This window comes from Columba livia, chromosome 5 (genome assembly GCF_036013475.1).
Source record: "Columba livia isolate bColLiv1 breed racing homer chromosome 5, bColLiv1.pat.W.v2, whole genome shotgun sequence".
In the NCBI taxonomy this organism is placed as follows: Eukaryota; Metazoa; Chordata; class Aves; order Columbiformes; family Columbidae; genus Columba; species Columba livia.
In genome coordinates, this window is record NC_088606.1 from 51,429,050 (window position 1) to 51,449,740 (window position 20,691).

The following is a 20,691-nucleotide window of genomic DNA, read 5'->3' on the forward strand; positions in this document are numbered from 1 at the left end:
GGATGCTAGACAGTATTTGGTTCTTTCTACAGCTGCAATCTCCTACAGCAAATTAATGAGGACCTTAGGAGGGTACCTTCAGAAGGTTTTTGAGGATGTTACAGTTCAAAGACTGAGACCCTTAATCATTTCAGCCCTGTTTAAATAGGTTGATGGTTACTGCCAGAAGAGCTGGTAGAAATAGCCTATGTTATATGTAAGCATATATTATTGTTAGAGATTTTCTTTTTAACTGTATGGTCACAGTAGACTGAAAAATAAGGTACTTCTAGGGTTTTTTCCCACTTCTTGTACAGATGTATTGTCTTTGGGAAGTTAACAATTTTCTCTTACCTATGTTTTGTCATCCACATTTCATGTACATTCCCTAGGTTGTGAACTGAGAGGAAAGACAAAGTGTTACATTATCTGCATATAATCCCTTTCATGCTAAGGCACTACTCTTAGTTGAGCCTTTGTGTCTCTATAGGAAGTTGCATTTAAATACGAGAAGCAGCTTTCCCACTTTGAGGGTGGGCTGAACCTGGCACAGGTAGCCTGGACATGTTGGGAAGTCACTGTTGTTGCGTATTTTCAAAAACAGACTAGATGCAGCCTTGGGCAGCCCACTCTAGTCGACTCTGCTTTGATCAAGGGTGGTGGACTGCATGTTCTCTAGAAATCAGTTCCAACCTCAAGTCTTCTGCTATTCTGTGTTATCTTGTGCAACCAAACCATACCTTGTTCAGTGAACACTGAAACTAAGAAACTCTGTTTCCTCCACTTTTGTACCCTGTATCGCCCTCCTCCTCCTGCTCTCTCTAGGTGTCTGTTGTCTCTTTGGCTGAGTGATGACAGTCTTTGTGTGTGGCTCATTTGGAACCATCTCTGCTGCCTGTCCATGTTTTTCTTTCTCTTGGAATACGTTAAGGACTAAATCACAATTATTCTTTCAGTTGTGGGAGAAACAGTTTGAATCTCTTTTTTTTTCGCTGGACACTGAGCACTTTCCATGAAATGTGTAGAATCTTAGAGGCTTCCCTTGCTCTTTCAAACTTGTTTGGAACTTGCCAATTATGCTGCTGTTATGGGAATATTGCAGACAGACAGCCTTAATGTTTAAATTTTGTTAAATTACCTTAAGAAACCAGGCTAAAGCAAAGCTGTTCTGCACAGCACAGCTTCTCTAATCCGCATTTAGTTTTGAAGGCCATGAGATGCTGCCATGGCAGACTGGGATTGCTGGAATACAGCTACTCTTCAGATATTGCCCTCACCTTGGTTAAGACTCTTACACCAAAGTTAAGAGGAGAAAGTGGTACTAAACCACGTTGTGATTCCCCAGTGCTGGAGGAATCCCCAGCCAGCTCGGTAAGCTGGATTCCTGCCTACTTTGTGCTGCTGGAGCAGTGCAAATGAGGGAGGATGGAGTCTAGAATTTGGTCCTTTCTGTTGGCAAGCTGAGCTCAGTGATTGGGGAGTATGAGAAGAGGGGAGCCTTCTCTGTATCCTCCATGTATCCATTTTGGTACAGTGGCAGTATTTGAAGTAGCCCTTTCCTGCAGAAAGCTGAGAGGAAGACTAAGAGCTGCTTGTCTGTTTGCAATGCCTGTCTGTACAAAAAATCGTGACCAAAGACAAAGCCAAGTATTATTAGAACTTGGCAATGGCACAAGCACTAAAGCCCTATTAAACGCGGGCATTTGTTTTGTTGAAAAGACATGGCTATGAGTGGCACTGCTTTTAAGATTTCTTATACTTTCTGAGCACCAGGATTAAACAGTTTTTCTTTAGCTTTTGGAAGTAGTTAAATCTACACTTTTTTTCCAAACTTCCCATTCCTATAAATCAGTAAAGTTTGATTAAAATCAATAATCGTTGATGAGGAAGAAAGATCTGTGCTAGTGTTTCTGGGTTTTGTTCTGTGCTGCTTTTCTTCTGCGTCTGTGGTTTATTTTATTGGTCATATTTGTGAAATTGCATCTCTTTTTCTTCTGGTTGTTTCCTGATTGTGCAGAAGACATTACTTAGTCAAATTCCCCACTCATTTACATCTGTGCAGTCCCAGTGACTTCAAGGCCTTGCTCAAGTTCATCCGAGAGGGGAGGCTGACCTATGAGTAAGCTTCTCATTGATGGCAGCAAAGGCAGACCTCTGGCAGTGTTCTAGTTCAGAGCAGCCAAGGAATACATCTCCTCTGCATTGAATATTCAAGCAAATTAGAGCACATAGTTGAATGATACTGTAAGCAAATTGAATTCAAACTGAAAATACAGGCCCAGCATTTTACAAATTACTTCCATCCTTAAAGCAGAAGTCTGTTTGCTCAACTAACAGACAAATTAAGGCAAGCAAATGTTTTAATACTTTTAGCAGTAATTCTCTTTTAGTATTCCACACATGCATGTACTGAAATCACCTGGCCAGTTTGCATTAAGCTTCAGGATGTACGAAATGTCTTTACCTTTATCATCACTGCATCTTTGCTGGGGAAGGCAACAGCCAGGCTATTAGCATGGTTGGGACAATTGCCATGCTCTTACCAGGTGGCTCTTCCTGCTCAGAGGAAATGCTGCAAAAATAGGCATGGTTTCTGGATCTGTGTCATAATGCTGTCATCACCATTATTCTTGTCACCATTGAATCAGATTAGTTACAGCTTAGAGCCTCTTTTGCTTCACCTATCCTTAATTATTCTTAGTGTTTTGGCACCTTTTGCTATGCAAAACCAGGTGATCTCTGGACTGCTTCTCAAGAATTCGTGAAAAGATTGATTAGAATAGCAAACTTAACATCATATTTACTGTTCACGTGTATACTTCTCTACTGCAGATTTCTGAAGAGTCTATCAGAAGAGAGAACCCCATGTGTCTTAGGCCTTTTCCTCCTCATTGAAATGGTGGGAATGGAAAACATGGCAAGGCAAAGGATCTTGATCGAAATGTATGTCTACCTTGCAGTCAGAGGTGGATCTCTAGCACTGGTGGGTAACACTTATCTCCTGGCACCAGCAGGAGTGAAAATAGGGCAGTGCAAGCTGTGCGAGAGTTGAAGCGTACCAGAGCATCTAAGAATCTTACCCTGTGTAGAAGTCCAGTCTTCCTATCTTCACCCTATTATTTACTTGTACCAGTTGTGCCTTTGTTTTGCTCTCTTGATAAACCCTGCATTGGCTACAAATCAATGCGGTATGTCAGATGTGGATGAGCATGGATATACAAAATACACTGTACACTTCATGTATGTATGACTTCATTTCAGGGTTGGGTTCTTTGTGTACACAAAACACCAACCTTGTACTTCATCCTGTAGAGTTCTAATTCTTCTGTAATCTCAAAATCTGTTGGATTAAAATGTGCTCAGTGTCTCAAAGGAGTGGGTCCCTATTTGTACTCTTATGATCTCTGAAATGCTACGGGGTCCTAGCTGTGTCATTTCTTGGGGGAAGAGTAGTAGAGATGTGTACAAAACAGGCTCAATTAATGTCATTATGCAATCATGAGGCAGATTATTCAGAAACAATAACTGCGTAGCCTTCACTGACCCTAAGAGGCTCAGCCATTGACTTGGGGTGGAGCCTTTGGCAAGCTAATTTATCTTTTCATTTAATTTTTTTTTTTTTTTTCATGATGCCCTGCTGTAAAACTAAAATAATGCTTGACTTTCCTTCTAGGACTGACTGGATTAGCTAGCTAGTATTGATAACTTCTTCAGAAATAGAAAGCATCACGGAAAGGCCTGGGATAACCTTACTATTTAGGCCTAGTGACTTTTTTTCTTTGCTGGTGTTAATTTTTGCTAACTTAATTTTATTTAACGTACCTCTGTGGATTTTCATCTCCTGAGGACAGACTGGTCCATACAGCCTCGTCTGTGCGGGTGATGATACCTTTTTATGCTGCATTTGTCTTCCATAGCTTCTCCTGCAGATTATTGTAATATAGATGCTGAAATCTCTGTGGCTGCAAATTAAAACTAAAGTTGTTTTATCTATCTAATAAAACAGAAAAATTGCTTTGATGTTCCCATTTTGACGATTTATGGCTGTGCTGACTTTTGTTGCTTCTTTCCTTAGGGACATTTGTCCCTGGTCTCTCAAACAAAATGTCACTGAGTAAAACTATGTTTGTGTGATGCTATGTGTTCTACTTACAGAAGATTTAGAACTTGGTCACTTTTATTTATGCTCTTGTGGAGCTGGTAGGATTATACGGCAGTGTTAAAATGCAGCAGTTTTACTTTCCTGCAGGCAGCAGCCCTCTGGTGGTGTGGGGGGTTTTTCTTATTTTTTTTTTTAAGTTATCTCTGGAAATTCTGACAGACTGACAGAAAAGCCTTTAAAAATGCCACCCATTAAGCTGCCACATAGTCACACATCTCTCTTTCCAATCCTCAGTGCATCACCACCCCCACCTAAATTTGGAAGTGGAATGTGAAAGGCAAAGCAAGGTTAATACATGGACACAGCTCATAATACCAATGGTCTTATTTGGCAAAATGATATTTACCAAATGCTATTTGAGTAAGTTTTCAGCTTCAAGAACTATTGCCTGGAAAGGGTATAGGTCAGAGTAAAGTGGGTGGTGAGGCTAATGGGTTATTCTGAAGACTGGCTGAATTGTTAGGAATGCAGGCATTTCTGAGGAGGCTGCTGATGAACTTCAAAATTGAAATATCAAAGAATTTTTTAAAGGGATGACCTTAGTAATCTGTTATATGGATCCTAATGTTAGTTATAGATGGTTGCAAGTTGCTGCCTCGAAAAAATATTTTGGCTAATAGGGAAGGAGAATCTTCTCATCAGTTCCCTAGGAGTGAATTTTGCCATTTTGTTAGTATGAGATTTAGCTATCACTTGAGTCCTACTTAACACATATATTGAAGTATTATGCTGTATACTGGGAAGTAAAAATGGGAGTTCAGAAAGTAGACAAAATAAAATATTACTTCTTATTGTTTGTGAGATGGTAAGCCAGAGTTACGTGCAAATGTTTTTTTAAATTATTAAGGCTGTTCCAGGGATGCATTTGGCTTGTTCCTTTTTCAAGACTACAGTAAATGTCAAAATCATGCTGTATCTGCAAGTGCATTACTGGATAAATACTCTGTAGGAAGACATACAATTTTGTTATGATTGAAGCCTGAAGTTGTATTTAAAAGAAGAAGGGGTGGGGGGCGGGAACGGGACAGAAAAACAAACAAACAAGCTTTTCTATAACTGAAGCTGCACAGAAGCAATGATTTCTGCAGGTTCAGGTTTTAAGGCAAGTAATTCCAGTTAAAATTGGTTGGGTTTAAATGCACTGATTTTGAAACCCATAGTGTGTCTGTAAAGAGAAATGAAAGCTACTGAGTAGTTTTGTGTGTTTATTTATTTGTTTGTTTTAAATGAGGCTAATGGGATTGGTAAATAGAAAGCGTTAAGATACAGAATAAATGCAATGTATGAGCACTTCTCAGTATTTGGTTGAACTTCATTCTGTGGACAGCAGATAATAATAAATTTGTGACCTTACTGGATAATGCTTTAGGTCAACTGTGATATAACTGCTAACAATTATCAAAAGACATTTATGTCAGCTGAGACACATGATGCAAAAGAATTGTTTCAGCCTTCTTACTTTTGGGGCATGTCAATCTTGACTATTTTTGCCAGATTTGCCTCCCTTATGAATGCTGTCCAGCCTAATGCATGTGTCACTTGCACAGTTTGGGCTCATGCAAAGTTTGGGGTCCATGCAAAGAACTCTCTCCATGTGCATAGTTTATATATTGAAGGGCTAATGTAAACTTCTGACTTAATTCTTGCAGTTAACATAGGGTGAAAAGGAAGTAGAATGAAAGCGGAAAGCTAGAAAGAAGAAAATTCCATCACCCCGCTACCATTACCCCATCGCTGATCTTGAAGGTGTAAGGTTACTTGAGATATTCCCACTTTTAACTGTAAAAAAAGAAATTTGGGACTCAATCCACTAAACTGAGTAGAGTCATGTTGGCATAAAAATAAGATGAACAAAGGGGAGGTCTGGCATCTTTAAATGTTAAAAGATCAGAGCTTTTGTATCCTTAGAGCTATTTTCTGAAATGTTAAAAAGTGGAGAATCATAGTAAGGGTCCAGGCATCACTAGCCCTTGAATAATTTCACAGTCTCCAAAACATGATTTTATTTTTGATTATTCAGATTCTTGTTTGTGATTTAAAACACACAACATTGTAATACCTGCCTCAGTAGGTCACTGGCCATTTTTTGGAGGCAGAATAAAAATGGGTTATCACCTGCTCAGGCATGGCTTAGGAAAAAAAAAAAAAAACAAAACAACATATATATATATATATATATATATATATATATATATAAAGACAGGCACACCTTGGGCCCTTTGTATCCTTTTTCCTATATGTGCTTGTCAAATTGGACCTGAGAGGCCTAAGCAAAACAACTTTCTGCCATTCAGTGGAGAGGGTTACAAACTTCTAAACTAAATCCATAAAAATGTTAACAATGCAAAAGCCAGCGTAAGATAATTCACTTCTTAAAAAAAAAGAAATAATTTGCCCTGTCTCTACATAGAAACAGTGATGAATCCATGCTGTGTGAACAAAGTGGCATGTAGTTTTGTGGAGATTACTACTGTCTTCCAGTAAGTTAACATCGCCAGTTTTAAATGAGAATTTTCAGTTTGTTCCTTCCATATTCTTTTATGCTGATATAATACACCGTGAGTGAAACACATCCTGATGTGGAAGGCCAATTCTAGGCCACTTCAAACAAATTTCAACTCCCTACATTGTCAAAGCTGCTGGATTTTGGTTTGTTGGTTGGTTGTTTTTTTGTTTTGTTTTATATTTGTGGTTTGTTGTTGTTTGTTTAGTTGTTTTTTTAAATAAAAAGGAAAAAGTGTAGTTACTGGAGTGGGGATGCGATGAGTCATCTTTCAACTAGAAAAGCATAATGTCCCGCCCCCCCCCCCCCCCCCCTTATGTTTATTTCCAGTCTAAAAATAAATTCAGGTGGTTTATGTCCACTGCTGGTGGTAGGGTGTTGAACTTGGTGAGACTTTTGGTTTGATCCCAGTGTAGCTGTACATGTATACTAGAAGGAATTAAATCTCCAAGACTTTATTCTCTTATTGTAACAGAGAAGCAGTTTCTATTATAGTGTCAGTAGCCTGTTGCAAATGCACTTTTTCTGTTATCTCCTAACCTGCAGCATACTGAGACTTGAAAGGAAATATTTAAAATTCATTTTCCCGCTTACTGGCTATGTTTTTGTTCCTGAGTGCGTTTGGTGATGTGGCCTTTGCAATTTTTGCCATCCTAATGTTTGTCCTGCTGTGAAGTTGCATAGATGTGCTATATCACTATGTTTTGGCAGTTGTGTAATGTGAGCCAGTTGATATGTAAAATAGTATATAATAGTATATAATAGTTTTATACTGTCACATTGGTGTCCTGGAGTTCCTTGGTTTACTGTGGTTATAATAGGCTGTTTTACATGAAAGTCTAAACTTCTCCAGGGTCATCAGATTTGTACCATTTGTCTTTCGTTAAGAGATTGTTTTACGTGAAAATTTTCCTATAATGATGGGTCACATTTTTGTTTTTGCTACACGTGTGTGTTTACTTTTTTTTTTTTTTCCCGTTGCAACTCCGGTGCTTCAGTGACATTTACTTGGATTTACAGCAGTTTGATACAGCAGTATAACGTCCTACTGTGGACCTTATTGTCTTCCATGTGTTCATGTAAGAGTTGTCATACCGAAGTCAGAAAATGTGTGCTGCCAAAAAGCTTTTCAATGAAAATATTTTGTAGTTGCTGCTCCTGGACTAAGCAACTGTCGGGGATTGGCTCAAGGAGCACGGACATGAGTCCACCAAGCAACTGTACGAGCAGAGCCCATTTTAGTTGACATAAGTAGGCCTTAGTTAGCTTGTCTATTAGGCCGTGGGAAAGGGGGGAACGGAAAAGTACTAACTAAGGCAGGGTCAGGATATCCTTGAAGAGATAAGAGTCAGAAGAATGTGGGATGCGCATAGCTAGCTAAACCCAAGTAGGTGGAGTAAGTAAATGTAACCTTTTGGTGCTTAGCCTATTAGATAGAGACAAGTATGCATAATTATGGTATTTGGTATAAATGCACGCTATCTCGGGCAGTAAAGTTGAAGTATGCTTTATCACTCATATTGAGTCGGCTGCATTTCTTCCTCCGCCCGCTCGGGTCTGGAACTCTGATGGGATTTCTCTCTGCAAGCAACTGCAGCAAAGACTGGACCATAAGCAATAAAGTGTATAGAGATATTAGTCAAATACAATTTGATTATAAGTTGTACCAAAAAAAACCCTGATAGATTCAGTTATTGTCAACATTCCTTAAAAGCACATACACTGCTGAAGAAGCATTTAGTAATTGCAATGTGAGTGACTAAGAAGCAATACATATGCAGCAGCGTTTTTTGTTGGTGGTGTGTTTTGTTTTGTGTTGGTTTTTTTCCCTCTGTTTTGTGTTTCCAAAAAAAACCCCATCTCTGACTCTCATAGTAATAACTATTGACAGTATTGGAAGTAACTTTTTTATTTTCTTATCCCTCTGATACTTTATTAAATCTTTTTTATCTGGTATTCAGCAGGTCAGTGGTATAGGATCATCTTACTGCTCACCCTTTGATTTTTCACTCCTTCCCTGTGGCAACTTTCCCTGCTGGATGCATCTGGATTTAGCTTAATTCTCAACCTCGCCAGCAGCACTGTAAAATCGAACTGTAGCATTTGAAAAAAAAACTGTTCTACTGAAAAACAAGCTGGAGCAATCCAGACTTGGATTTCAAAGGGAATGGAAAGATCTTGATCCATGTTGCTGTTGCAAGCTCAGCACCATGGAGTGTGATTGACTTGTAAGCTCACTCACCATTATCAAAAAAAATGAAGGGTATTTAGTGTAATTACAGGCTGTAAAAGTGAGGTACATGAGATCCACAGGTATATTGGTGCTTTCCTTATGCTGCTGTAAAAATGGCATGATGGTTCTGAGGTTATAAAATCTTATTTTAGGTTACACTGCTGCACAAAGCCCCACAATTTAGCCATGCATTACTCCAGAAACAGTCTGACTTTGTATCCCATCACCTTAATTTGAGTTGATTTATTTTATCCAGTGTAACTGAAAGGTCAGGTTCTGTAACTATGGGCTAGATCCTCAACTGGTGCTATTTAGATAAGAGCCTTGGACTTGATGCTGCTGGACTGACTTACCCTGGTTATGGATTTGACCTTCTATATTAAAGGCAGAGGCTATAAATTTGGGAAAGAGTCTACATGTTGGATTCTCTTTTTTCAAACATTGCTGCTTGAGGGAAATACAAAACCACACTCATTGTGAAAGGTTTTGGTATCTACAGTTTCAGATATCACATGCTTTCTGCAGAGAGGGGTGTATTTGTCTCTGAAAAAGCCTTTCAACTGTCTTTATGTTTTTCTTTCTCTCTGTAAGTAAATGATCTCTGAATTTATAGCAATTGTATTTCTATGTTGATATAATAGTTGCAGCTCGGATATTGCCTCTTCTAAACTATCAACAGGTACTTAAAATTCTCTTAGAAAATTGACCTTTGGGATTAAAGTTCTTATGTGACTTTTATTCCAGAAAATACTTTTTTCTCTCTCAGGAGATTTTGATAAAAATCTATATGACTAGGTTTATTTTATCTGGCTGTTGGCAGCAGGATTTTATAAGGAAGGGGAGGTCACTAGTTCAGTTCCTTACTGGCATTATATCCTTGAGAAAATAAGGATAATCCATCATTTGAGGTTTACTGTGTTGCTTCCCAGTACTTAAATTGCTCCACATCAGATGTTACAATTTTTGTACTTCCTTTCCTTTTCATTAGAAGGCCTAGAAGTTGTTAATTTTGTGTTAATACCTGTTGATAAATAGTCATGTAGGTGAAACATTCACAGTTAAATAGAGATACTGTTAGTTACAGGTAAAACTGAAAATATGAGTTCTAAACATTTTTTAATTTCAGGAGAATGCTTCTAAGAAAAGTGGGTTTTATTCCAGAACTGAGCACAACTGCATACTTTTCATCTGAGTAAGATGCAAAACTGGTCCAGTCTTTGCTGTAGTTGCTTACTTTCAGATCAATTTTGGATGTTGTCCAAAATCCAAAATCTCCTGCCATTTGGCACTGTCAAGCCCAAACATCAGCCAGTTCAACTTTGTATATGTCTACACTGCACTTAACTAGCCAGGCAAGAAGGAGGACTGCAAACTGCTGTGATGAGTAAGGCTGATACCTTAATAATTTGCTGATTTGAAAGTATCTTGGTTATCTCTACACTATCTGTTTTAGACAGATTAGTTCTTGATGGGCACAACAGGAATGTTATGATAGAACAGTGGTTTTTGAATCAGACCAGTGTTCTCTCTTGTTACGGTATGATGTGGGAGGTATTTGTTCAGTGGACAGTTTTAGAAATGTTGCAGCATCACGCTTCAGAATTACTAACAGTAGGGTTATTTTTTTTGTCCCCAGTATCTCTTGGTTAGTAATTGCCTTCTAGTCAAATGCGTTCAAAGTTTATCTTTTGGTTGTGTTTTTTTTTTTTTCCAAATATAGGCATCCGAATTTATTCCTAACATCCATTTGTATTTCAGATGCATGTGATTCTATATTGTGCAAACCCTTAAGTGAATGAAAAGGAGCATCAAAATCCTTTTCTCATTTTATTTCCTTATGTTTAAAACTTTTTTCCCTTTTACTTTCTCAAGATAACACACATGCTGTTATTAAGGGCCTTCTTGATAAATCATTTTTATAGCTTTCATCATCCTGTTATTATTTAGTACATCTCTTTTTCACTCAGGTCTTCAAAACTGGCAATCTGTATACTTTCATTCTACCCTCATATGATCTTCACACACTCATCATTTTTGCTGTTTGTCTCTTAATGTTACCTATTTCTGCTGTGCATTTTTAGGTCATTATTCAAGCTGAGGATGTATCATTGATTTATACATTGGTATTATATCATTCTCAAGTATAATTTTTTCTCATTGTTCAATGTTTTGTTGTCAGTTTTGATTACCTCTGCACATCGAGTTGATATTTTTATTATGCTGTCTGCAGTAGTGGTCTTTTCTTGAATGACTTGAGAGTCAGAAATGTATATTACTAGTTCACGTTATTCTTTCTATCGTGCATTTGTTGACACTGAATTTCATCTACAGTCATGCTGTCCACCCACCAAACTTTGATATTTCGTTGTTTTAAGTGCTTAAATGGGACTTAAGTAATACATTGGTCTTGTGCTAGCCTGTTCTGCAAGGGTAAGTATTCACCCCTTATGAACTGATGCAGCCTGTCACATGAATCAAGTATATACTGTGTATTTCCTAGGGCAATATAAAGGATCAAATTTCCCTCTTAACCCCTTCAGAACTGAATTGAGTGTTGATGCCATATCCGGAATGTGCACCACAAACTTGATGTGTTATGATCTCTAGTTCTGGTGATCTATCCCAGTGCGACCATAGGGGAAATACAGAAGTAGCAATCTGCTGGATACTTGAGACATCCTGATATTGAAAAGGTCATAACAAGGGTATCCAGGTGTTGAAAGATTTGTGGGGTTATTCTGTCACTCCTATTTGTAAGATAGCTTGCCTTTTTTTTTTTTTTTTTTTCCCCCAAAGCAAGTCTGTAAGAGTTCCATTAAAGCCTAAAATATTAAGTGAAATTTTGAAGAAGTGACTCATTTATGCCCATCTACCTGTTTTATTAAAATGAAAATCCAATTCTGCTTTGCTATTTAATGAAAAATTTTCTATGTGGGTGAGCAGATGCCTGGACTCAAGCTTAGGAAGCTTAATTATTCAGCTATCTCTGATTTTAAGACTTGTTTCTTCAAACTTCTGTTTTGTCACTTACAACATTGATAATGTTCCTTAAACAAACTACTTAGAGTTGCTGACTTGGTATTCTATAAACGCTAGACAATTTTTATGAGGTATAACATAAAATATAGCAGGGCTTGCTGATGTCTGATTTGCCTTTCTATAGGTCATCAAAAATATCAACTAATTGACAGACTGGATAAAACATCTCTCCTACAGATCCTCCAAATGAGAGGGGAAACTATAAAGCTATGAAGGTGATTCTTAGTCCTACTTCCCCAAAATACCCAAACAAAATAAAATTGCAGTATAAGGCATGTAAAAAGGTGAACAGATTTAAGTTTGGGGTTTTTTTTTGTTTGTTTGGTTTTTTTTGTGGGTTTTTGGTGTGTTTGTTGTTGTTTCTTTGTTTTTTGGTGTTTTTATTTTGTGTGGGTTGGGTTGTTTTGTTTTGTTTTTTTTCCCCCATCCCTGTGAGCTTATTATTACTTTGGTGCTTCTGGTTTGGGAAGAGCACTTGATGGGTTCAGTGATCACTGATTGCTGTAAAATTGGCAAACTGTGCCCAGCTGTTCAGTGGATGCTTGTCTGATCATGGAAATCCTGCTTATGAAGTAGTGTAGGGAGAAAAAGAGAGGAACATGCTGCTATCTTAGTGGATTTAGTTTTACACAGTAGCATCTGCTAAACAGGCAGTGACTTTTACTTAGCAATTTAGACTAAACCCCATAATTATTTAATGAGCAACCTCCCTCTTTCTCTCCCATTTGTTTTGTTCCCCACCCACTAAAAGTGCTGGCTTGAAGATCTCTGTAAGGCATGGCTTGGTCTGTTTACCCACTGCCCGTCTTGGCTATTGGTACATTGTTTTGATTTATTTATAAGTCTTTATTTTTTAATATTTGTAAAATTGTGGGGTGGGGGTGGAGAAACAGGACCTTTAAATGACACACCACAGCTCTTATTAACTAATGAGAGGTGCCTCTTAACATGACATTTTTAGGGACTTAAGGATCTTGACAATAATATTTGTGGTTTGGGAATGACCTTGCATATCAAAAGGTCTTCGCCTATCCTGCATGTCACCATGAGTTAAACATTCTGGTGAAACAGCACAAAACCAGTAAGTGCTGTGTCTGAGGCTTCTACAGCCTCTTTATCCCCTTGTCATGTTTAGTAAGAAAATAAAAATGGATGTATCTTTATAGAGAATAGGGAAAAATTGTTGCTGAAAGGAAAGAGCTGTTTGTGTATAGTCTGCAGGCTATGCTGTTACTTGACTCAGTCATGGGCAGTATATAGAAAAAGAACTGCAAGAAGTCTGGTATGAAGCCACTTCAGAACTTTGCAAACAAACTTCTAGGCTCATTAAATTACTTATGTCTTAAGCTATTCTGGTTAAACTAAGTTTGTCTTACTTACAGGTACCTTTTTATATTAACTTTTATTTATGGTGTTAGATGGGGAGCCTAGCAGAAGTTGTATTTCAGTTTCCAAAATCAACATTTCTCCGGCTTACTAAACAGCTTATGCTCATTTACACCAACATCACAATGAGTTACTGAGGGGGAATGAATGTGTCATCAGAACTGAGAATTATGATTTAGATTTAGCAGTGGAGAAGAGCAATATCTGCACTACATGCATATGCTCAGGAATACCATTTTGTATCTAGAGATTTAGGTTGGGAAAACAAGATCTAAAGGGGTTGCTGTTTCAAATGATACCTTCACTTATAATGAGGTTGTGATATAACTTATTGCAGTTATTATCCAGTGTTGCACTGTGAAGCTTTGTCCTGATCATGCTTCAGCTTTGGGCTGAGTTCCCACTGATGTGAACTCCTTATCAGAGGCTTGAAGCCAATCTGTTGTAGTCACCGCACTGACTGAAATACTGTTCTTCATTGGCATTGTGAGTCTGGTGGAGTCATCAGAATGCGTCTTCCAATCTGACACTTAAACCTCTATGAGGGTTCATTGGTATGCCTTCTTTCTTTAGAAATACTATAGGACAAAACACAGGCTTATTGCTCATGTTGGCTCTGAAGTCTGAAGCAACTGCAAAACTTATAATTACATCTAGTTCTTGAATTGAGACCATTATTGCTTCCTGCAGTGGTAGCATTTATTTATTATCATGGCAGGGCTTGGTGGAAGGCAAGTGGACTTTATTTTTTTCACTGGAGTTTAAATGATGGCGGAAGTCTTACGAAGATTCCTAAAAATCAAGCCACTCTCCCATCCAGTTTGGATAGCCAGGAGAGAGATTCTGCCTTCCTCTATGTATGTCACAGTTCAGGAGCAATAGCTATTTCGAAAACAAAGCAAATATGTGAGAAAAATTGTGATACTGAGGTCATGCTTCCAGTGGACTTGCTTATATTTTTGCCATTCTGGGCAACTTTATTTTTGTGCCTCTCTAGATAGGAGCGAGTAATGTTGAAATTATAATATTAAAGTGCATTACAGCTCTGAGGCCAATTGTCACCATTGTTGTATGTATATAGCCCTTTCTGAAGTAGGAGTTACTTGGAATTCTGGAAATATCAGAAACTGAACAATGGGACACCTGTTTTTAACATGGCTAGGTAACAGCTCTGTAATGTGTTTATAGTAAAATTCCTATCACCTTATGCAATGTCTAGAAAGGTCATAGCAAATCACATTATAACATGGACATGTGATTGTCATTGTAAAGGATGATCTCTGGCACAGGATGATGGTGAAAGTCATTACTACTTCATTTCTCACATCATTCGTGAACACTTATTTTCTCAGCTGTTCAAACAGCAGATATCTAGAACCAATTCATTAAGCAGAGATAAACATCTGATGGTTATTGTTACTGTTTTCATATTATGTAAATACCTTGGGAGACAACCTCTCTAGGGGAGCTTCATCCTGGCTGAGCAGTTGCTACCCTGAGAAACCCGCATTCTGAATATTAAACTTCATGGATATTAAGTACTGCTAGAGGCCAAAAAAAGTCATTTAAAAATAAATGTATTCTTTATACTTGCAAAACATTATATATATTAAAAAAATCAACACCTTACATGATGATGCCCCCCTCTACTAAATATTTTCATAATACAAATAACTGAGAATTTTAAACTAACTTTCTTCACTGACTCATTTCACATATTTTGAAACAGGAGTGTCTGTACTCTGAAAAATGCATTAGAAAATTGCATGTGTATGGAAAATCTTTTTTTGTGTGTCTTCGTCATCCTGCAGGTATTATCATAAAACTTGTACTATAAAACATTATTCAGTAATAATTGTTTCTGAGTTGCAACAGCTATTCTGAGTGCCCAGCAGAACACAAATTTTTTTTCACCATTTTTTACAGACAATGTATCCTTTAGTTTGACTTTTTGTTTCTGTTTTTCAGACTGTGTTGAATACATATAGAACATTCATACCAATTGTATACTCATGTCTGACCTAAAACTGGCCTAAATATACAGGGTAACAATATACAATTTATGGATTCTTAGCACAGTGATAGATGGCACTGCATTTGTTCAGCTTCGAGTTCTCCAGTGATATTCTTGATCCCGAGGAATTAAGCAACCTATGTAATTTTTTCCACAGGAGTCCCATGTAAGAGCAGGAAATCCTTGTTTCTGCAAACAAAAGGAGCTGTCCAGCATTTTCCAAGCTGAATATATTGAAACAATGAGAAACTTGAAGTGGCTTTTAATGTTGTCTTTCAATCCTTTAAAAGCTTCTCATATATGAAATATTTTTCTATACATTAGGGCTTGTATGTTTATATATTAATATATTTCTGTATGTTGAGAGAAACTCCAGATAGTCACAAAGACAAATACTGTTTGTAGCCTAATTCTAGCAGTTGCAGTGCAAAAGCGATCCAAGCTTCAAACTTCTGAATATCCTTATGAAGCCTCCAAAAACTTCTGAGTTTGACAAAGGGTACAAAATGAAGAAAATTGGTTTTAACAGCAGTGATAAACTTTGATGCATCTAGATATTTAGACTAAATAATAAAGAGTTGTGTCTAAATTATGGCACAGCTGAGAATATCAGTAAGGATGGAAGGAAAGGAGAAGAGAGGTGTAATACTCAGATTATTGATTTACTTGGTATCAAAAAACATTTTAAAAATTTCAGAATTAATGAGACATAAAATCATCTCCCTCCTTTGCAGCTGATTCTTATCAGCCAGTTATAAAAGAGCTATTGTAGGAGAAGAGAGCATATCATTAGCTGTTAGTTCAGAATGACTCTGCAAAATAGTCCATAAAGGTCTACTGACATCTTCCTGACAATCTCCTAAAGGTCTCAAAGCTGCTAGTTGTTGCAGCATATCATGCTGTCATCAGACCTGGATCTGAGTTGTATAGCAGAAATGTCCTCACTCTGCAATTTGCTTTAAAGCCACAGTCTCTGGATAATGTCACTCAGGAAGATATGCTTCTACAGGGGTCATCTGAGCTCTGTGTTAACCTGTGTAGCAGTAGGGGTGATAAGTTTATCACTAATACAGTCAAATTTTCTGCCAACAGCCTTTACGGTTGGATTTCTACACTTAATATCATTTTGTTTGTTTGTTTTTTAAAAAAGGATGGTCACATCCTCTCTGCAGAGTAGCACTTGCTGGCAAGTCTACTTTGTGACTTTTAGTATGCAGGCTGTAATGTAGTATATTGTTCCTGGAACACTTTTTTTACTTGAAAATATATTTCAACAGTATTTAACCTTGAGCGTCCCAAACTGCCCAGCCATCTTTCATTATGCAGATACTAATCATTGTGATATCTAAATTTTCATTACTGTCATTTTTTTTAATAACTGCTGTAGAGACTGAGGGGTGGAAGAAAAAGGATTTAAAAGAATGAAAGCTCTATTGAAGTCAGGTATTATAGGACTATTATGTGTTACCTACTGTCCTGGTTTCGGCTGGGGTAGAGTTACTTTTCTTTCTAGTAGCTGGTATAGTTCTGTGTTCTGGATTTTGTTTGAGAAGAATGTTGATAGTACAGGAATGTTTTGGTTGTTGCTAGGTAGTCAAGAACTGTTTGGCTTCTCATGCTCTACCAGGTGCACAAGAAGCTGGAAGGGAGCAAAGCCAGGACAGCTGACCCAAGCTGGCCTCAGGGGTGTTCCTTTCCACGTGGTGTCATGCTCAGTATAAAAACTGGGGTTGGTGGGGGGTAAAATACTTCTGCTTGGGTGCAAACAGCCTGTCGGTGTTGTGGGCAGTGAGCGATTGCATTGTGATTTGCTTGTTTTGTATATTCTATTATTATTATTATATTCTCTTCCTTTGCTGTCCTGTAAAACTATTCTTATCTCAGTCCATGAGGCTTTTTTCCCTTTCCTGTTCTCTCCCCTGTCCCACTTGGGAGGGGACTAAGCAAGCGGTTGCGTGGTCCTAGTGGCTGTCTGAGGTTAAACCACAACACATGCAAGTTATGTTCACTTGCAGGAAGTTACAGCTGGGTGAGAACGTATTTTGATTGTTCAAAACCATGTGATAAGTTCTCTTCCTGAATGGTGAAAGGCAGTGTTGGAAGTGGAATCCTCTCCCATTTAGCTCATGTGAGCCAGGTGTCATGCTGCCAGCTGGAAAAGCAACATTTCCATTAGTGCTTTGCCAAATGTGCCACATTCTCTGAGGCAGGATCAGCCCATTTTTGCTTTGCTTATTTTTAGGGCTGACAACTAGCTTGGTTTACACGTTTTGATCCTTGGTGTATTTTGAGAATAGCCTTCCAGTCATTCTGAATGGCATGTGTTGCTTTGATATTAAATTTTCATATTATGAGTTCCATTGAAAATGTTTTCTACCCCTTCAGTAAAATGTTGGTTTATACCAAAGTAGTCTGAGAGGCAAATTGGCTGCATATTTCAGGAGGTATTAATGAAGAGTTGTAAACCTAAATATCTTAATTAGTATGAGCAGATTTTATGAAGATAGCTAGCTATACTGTGTTACTATTGCCACCCACAAATTATCCCAGTAACCAGAATAACTGAGGGTTCTTCCTTGTGCATTGTTATCTGGTGCTGGTGAGAAAGTGGGGAGCCATTAAAAGCAGAGGACAGTGCTACCTACATATATAATTTTGAGTCACAACAGTGTGTGATAGTTCTCAGAGAATGTTTCTCTAGTAAATGACAAGGGGCAGCAGGGAGGGAGAGAGAAAAAAGTGACTGGAACGATGGTGACATTTGAAAAGGGAAGAGCCTTGTCAGAGGCTTGACTTTGTACAGATAAGAAATATATTTTCGGATTGTGCAGGAGGTTGGGAGAGGCTGCTGCACTGGGCAGATAAGAAGTGGGGTTACATGCTGGTTTATCTGTAAGGAGATGGAGTGTTCCTCTCAGACTTGTGGTGTATTTAATTTAGATCACAAAATCCTAAGGGATTTACAGTTAATCGTAAACCAGCATAGATTAAGAAAAACCCTCTGAAACATATTATAGTGAGATATATTGTATATGAATGGATGTAAGTATACATAAAATATAGTTTAGCTGAATGAAAGGTCATTCCACTGTACTAGTGAAGGACGTTGTAAATGTTTCTTGTGGGAAATGAAATGTAGGTGTGTTAGGGAATCTTGCTGAATATAGTGCAGGGTATGCCCTTTGGCTGTTAAACTGGCCCCTGCATGGGCAGCATGCGTGATGATGTGACTTCTTCCAGTACCAGGCTGATCTCTGGTAGGAACTCTCTGCTGTAAATTACACCAGATCTCAGGCAACCCTGGGAAGTTATTTGGTATCCAGAAAATACCTGGTTTTGCTGTACATGTTGTTTGTTGCACTTAGTGAAGGAGATGATAATACTTGGTATGGTTTTTAAGTTTTCATGTTTTAACTCATACTGGTTGTGACAGTTGTTCAGTAAATTAATTCATCTGAGTTCTAAAACAGGTACCATATGGGCAGTGGTAGTATGTTTATTTTCAGATTGCTTCAATATATTAGCAGGGCAGCAGACACACCAAAAAAAAAAAAAAATCCAAAAACCATACACAAAAACCCATAAACAACAACAACAACAAAACCCCACCCCACCCCCAGACGTACAAACGACCAAACAGAAAAACCCACAACCAAATAAACCCCAAACTATTTTTAAGCTTCCCTACCCATAGTCGCCATGGCCTTTTCATTCCTGCAAATTTTAGTGCTTTTTCTGCAACATACAGCACATCTACCATGCTGTAGTAGCTATGACTGCAATCTATAGGCATCCTTAAACTATCTTTCATCTTACTAGGTCAACAACCTACAGAGTGAAGCAACAGCATTACAGACCTGGGCTGGATAAACTCACCCAGACCTTAAGTACATGGATCAAAAAACACCCAGCCAGTCCTGAGGCCTTGCTGCTGTTCTAATTGTGCTCAGGTAGGCAGATACCTGCCACAACACAGATGCAAGATACAAATCTTATGATCCTTGTTAAAGGTCTTACCATACTTTGAGTCCTGAAAGCTGACAAAGAGCTACTTGTGGTGATATCTTTGGTTGTGTCAGAGACAAAGGACTCAAATGGCACTGCATCTTTGGAGGGAGACCTGTTGGACCATCTAGCTGCTGTTCTGGCAAAGCTTCATGGTATCTTTCTGTCTGTATGCTACATGAGAGAAAATGGGGTGTTTTATATGAATATAGTTTTGAAGTATGTTTTTGCCTTCTTTCTCTATTTGCATATGTTTTATGATATACGGCCTTTAAACATACTCACAAAGATTTAAGAATATAGCAGTTCCTAGATGAATGAACCTGCACTTGTTGAACTGTTGGAGCACAAGACACACTCCTGCTTAAATAAACCGCTGCAAGGTGAATAATTTTAGTGATAGAGTGGGAGAACAGCAACTTTGTTTACATAAAAACAGAATTTTGAAAAGTACGTGATTCAGAAACAGATCTTAGGAAGCTTTCACAGAGCTGTCCCAAATGTGTTATGGAAAACCAAAACACACATTCAAAATTACTACTAAGACCATTATGTGAGTTTTTAAATACATTTTTCTAAGTCATGCCTTCTATCAAGTCCAGGCATAAAGATTCATTTTGTGTTTCCTTGTTGAAGTCCTCAGATGCTGGGTTCTGAATCCACCAAAGAATTGCCGTAGAAGGATTCAGATACCTGTTGGGAGTTTCACTGACTCCATTTTGGCAAGAGAGGGTGTGCAAGCTGGTCATCTTGCTGAGGCCTTGGTGCAGTCCTGTTCTTTAATACTTCCAAAGGGTTCAGAGCCAGCTACTTACACTATGTTTCAAGCATACAGGGTGATGAATCAACTTCGGTTCTTTTTACTTAAAATTGCATTTTAATTTTCTCATCCATATATATAATAAACTTATAATGCTCTTCTAGCCTGGAAATAATATTAAGCTTTTCCATTTTTTTGGAAATGTCTGTATTTCATAAGCTAAATTGCCACTTTTTTTTTATCCTCTCCCCACCCATTCTACCCATGAGTACCAGCTTTGAGTTATTTTTCAAAATATTCTATATTTGGAAGATATATAAAACCTTAATCCATAAGAAGTATTTAACTTTGCCTTTTTTGGAGGCTTGTTTTTTGTTTTTAAAGAGGTGAAATGTTGAGTAAGCAGGTCATATGCTGGTGATGAAGGCAGCAAAATGTGTCCTGAAGTTAAGTCAATATGTAAATTTATCAACTTGCCAAGTTACAGAATAGCGTGGTGTGGCTGGCAGAATCCCCATCACATGAGCAAAGGTAGAAGGGATGTGCCTTCTATTGCATTTCACAAATACTCTTTCACTTTCTAATTATGTGGGTTGCTTTTTGGTTTAAG

At 37.9% G+C, this 20,691-nt stretch overlaps 1 protein-coding gene and 1 long non-coding RNA gene across 26 annotated transcripts in view; both read left to right on the forward strand.

Annotated features, from left to right (window-relative positions):
* The window catches only part of BRSK2 (BR serine/threonine kinase 2), a 318,684-nt gene that overhangs the window by 11,591 nt on the left and 286,402 nt on the right, over positions 1-20,691 (forward strand). The window lies entirely within an intron of this gene.
* LOC135579606 (uncharacterized) overlaps positions 522-20,691 on the forward strand; it is a 65,729-nt gene continuing 45,559 nt past the window's right edge. Inside the window, exon 1 of the long non-coding RNA XR_010473060.1 lies at positions 522-19,266. This is a non-coding gene — a long non-coding RNA (uncharacterized LOC135579606). The remainder of the gene's footprint in view (positions 19,267-20,691) is intronic.